The sequence below is a fragment of the Tenrec ecaudatus genome, chromosome 16 (assembly GCF_050624435.1).
Source record: "Tenrec ecaudatus isolate mTenEca1 chromosome 16, mTenEca1.hap1, whole genome shotgun sequence".
Lineage (NCBI taxonomy): Eukaryota > Metazoa > Chordata > Mammalia > Afrosoricida > Tenrecidae > Tenrec > Tenrec ecaudatus.
In genome coordinates this window covers 50,828,345-50,832,045 of record NC_134545.1, presented here as the reverse complement: position 1 = coordinate 50,832,045, position 3,701 = coordinate 50,828,345, and positions in this window count along the sequence as shown.

Sequence of the window (3,701 nt, the reverse complement as noted above, 5' to 3'; positions counted from 1 at the left end):
TTAGCCAACCCAACCCAGAGTCTCAATTCCCGCGTATGTAAAGTGACTTTGAGGGAGACCAATGTGATGACGTCGCATTCCTGCCCTCGCTCAGCGCCATCGAGTCAGTACTGACTCATAGCGACCCTGCAAGACAGGGGAGAACCCTACAGGACAGAGGTGGACAGTCCCGCCTTCCTTCCTCGGAGCCGCTGGTGGTCTCCAACGGTGTGCATAACCACTATCCCCAGGCTCTTTTCCGGCCCAGTGCATAAAGTAAATGCTCAGCTAACGGTCACGTGGACACCTCCCTTCATCTCCAACCCCCATCTGGCATCCAAGAGACACACGGTACACTTTGTTCCAGGATCGAAGATTCGAATTCCCAATGGATAAAGAATGTTCTTTCCATTATTGGGGTCAGGGGTTTATCCTTGAGACCCTGGGGAACAGCTGTGGTCAGCCTCCTGCTGCTTGCCCTCCTCCCTCCATGTTCTCCCATGCCGGGAAGTGCCCGCGGTCTTAGAGGCCCTTGAGTCCAAGCCAGACTCTGGCAGGTGTCCTGAGCCCTCTCTCCCCTGGACGATCCTTCTCAGGGCTCTCCCTCCAGTCTGCTTTTCTGCAGGTGAGACAGCTGGAGTTTCTTGGGGCTACACCCCCACCCCATCCCCGTGCTCTTTGCTTCAGTTTCTTTATCTGTAAAATAGGGATACCAGTCGAAGCCATCCCTAGAATCCTTGTGAAGATGGAAGGAGTTAGTTACTCTGGTCAATGCTTGGACCAGTGCCTGGCACATAGTAACTACTCAAAACCAACCCCCTGCCATGGCATGGGCTCTGATCCAGGCACCCTATAGGACAAAGCAGAAATGCCCCACAGGCATTACAAGTAGATGGGCACATATGAATGGGGCTTCAAAACATTCATGGGAAAATCCCATTATCTTTGCATTCCATGTTTTCCCCACAAACTTTGAAAGGCCCCACAAAGTTCTCCCAAGGAGCAACTGGTGGATTCTAACTGAACCCCGAAGGATCCCTGGTGGTGTAGTGGTTAGGCGTTGGGCTGCTCACCATAAGGTCAGAAGTTCAAAACCACCTCCTCAGGCAAACTCAACCTCAGTCAAGCATGTAACCACGGTACCGTCAGGCCTCCTTTAAGTGCTCAATAGCTATGTGAATAATAGCTATTCACATCATTCAGGAGCCCTGGTGGCACAATGGTTAAGCACTCAGCTGCTAACCCCAACGTTGGCAGTTCAAACCCACCATCTGCTCTGACAGAGAAAAGACGGGACTTACTGGCTGAAAGCCAAGGGGACTTGAAGCACTTGCTGATGAAGATCAGAGACTATGAGTATGGATTACAACTCCATGTAAAAACCCCATCCTCGCCTCTGCACCAATGAACCGCATCAAAGACTGCCATTGTCAAGAATTTTCTTGTACTTGGGTCCCCAACCCAATGCTCATTGAGGCAGCAGTTAAGAACTCAAGCTGCGTATTGCACTGGGAAAATACCCAGCCAACAATCTTTTTCAAGTGCTAAATAGCAAAGATGTTACTTTGAAGACTAAAGGGCGCCTGACTCAAGCCACTGTATTTTCAAAATCACCTGAGGTACCTGAGGTACCGCAGAAGAGTTGCTGCATTTGAATCAGGTGCTGGCGAGGAATCCTGCAAGGCTGGTGGGCTGTCAGGAGGACACGCAAGCTGTCTTGGAGGAAGTGCTGCTGGGAGGCTCTGTAGAAGTGAGGATGGCTAGACTTTGCCTCGTGGTCTTGGGCACGTTGTCAGGAGGGAGCAGTCCCTAGAAAAGGACATCCTCTTGCTAAAGTAGAGGGTCAGTGAACAAGAGGACCTTCGAGGAGCTGGACTGACACAGAGCGTGCGACAATGGCTCACACGTGGCTACTGTGAGGATAGTGCAGGCCTGGGCAGGGTTCCCTTCTGTTGTCCTGAGGGCACAGACTCGAGGGCCCCCAGGAACCTGACTGGCGTCGCCCAAAGTGCCTGAGACATGCATGTGAGCCATCATGGCGGCTCGGTGTCAGCTTGGCTGGGCGAGGGCTCTCGGTGGTTTGGCTATCCTCCGTGATTACATAAGACACAGCGGGTTCTGCTTTGGCCTGCTGACCACAAGATCAGCAGTTTGAAGCCACTGGTGGGGGAAAGACGAGGCTTTCCGTGTCCATGAAGATGTACAAAGGCGCTCTGGGGGGTAGTGCTTACTCGTTGGGTTGTGATCTGTATCGGTTGGCAATTTGAAACCACCGGAGAAAGACTGGGCTTTCAACTCCCATAAACAGAGTCTCGGACACCCCCAGGGGGTCGCGACACGACAGCATCGACTCGATGGCACGAAGTAAAGACTGAGTCTGGGAAGCCCACAAGGGGCAGTTCCACCTTGACTCCGGTCACTATGAGCTGGAATCGACCTGATGTCAGTGTGTTTCTCCTCCTCCCTCCCCAGAAGGGGCTTTCCGGAAAACTGAGGTGCCACCATGGCGTTTTAGATCAAATCTCGTGCACTGCCAACCCTACAACCCCCATCCAGACTCATATGATTACAGGTCTGGGGCGCTTCTGAGCTCTGAACCTTAGATCGGTACCCTTTCAGGCAAGCAAGGCACTATTAGTCCTGTTTTCCAGGTGAAGTCACAGAAGCTAATGAATTGCCCAGCACTGCCCAGCTGGGTGGTGGCAGAAAGAAGGTGTCCCCAATGCTGCCGCCTCACAGGGTGTGCTGGCGTCTACAAGCATTGAGAACAGTCTGGGAGCCGCCATCCGGGCAGAAAGAAGCCATCAGTGTTGGTTTGAGAAGCCCCACAGTGGCTCTTCATCTCGGGGGAGCAGTTGGCTCCTCACCCCATCTCCCAGCCCCGTGAATGCAGCTGGGGTCACGTGGTTGTGGTCTGCCTTTTCACCATCCAGGAAACAGATTTCCACTTGCAGAGCTGAATGTCAGGAGGTGGCCGGAGAAAAAGGAGGAAGACTGAGGAGCAGGCCCTTGACAAAAAGAAGAGCTTGTGGTGCAGATTAGCGGCTGTGCGGACACTCTTCAAGAAGGGCCTGGGAGCAGGGCGGGGGGAGTAGAAGGCAATTTCCTTTTAATCCAGCCTCTTGAAGGAGGTCATAGAAACAGCATAACTAAGTAAATTGCCTTCTTGCTGGAGAACCCGAAACAGCGATTTCCACTTCAGAAGGAAAGGTGTGAGGAGAGGTGGAAGCCAGCCCAGCAGCCACGCTGAGGGCCGGTGCTGCTCAGCGACCATGCGTCAGGCCCTGGACTACTGGGCTCTGGAAGTCAGGAGCCTCAGGTTCTAGACCCAGCGCTGCTGCAGGGGTGGTTGGGGCCAGCTGCTCAGCCTCTCCAGGCATCTGTGTAGAAAGGAGGATGGGATTTGAATGGGATCATTAGATAATCGTGACGCTGGTCTCCTTAAACTCTGGGCCCGCCATTCACATGTCTATATTTCTGTGGATCCAAATATGAGGTTCCACCTGTCCCAAGTGGACTTGTCATTTCTCCCTTCTTCCACTGCAAGCTCCTTCTGCTGCGCTGTCCACACAGGGGAAGACCCCTACCTTCCTGGATGGAAACCAGGTGGCAAACTCAGGTGCTTGTAGGAGACGCAAATGCACAAATATCAACAGGCAGGTGAGGCTAATTGGCCACCCCTGCCTGCTTTAGACCCACCCCCACCCCTACTTCCAGAAACT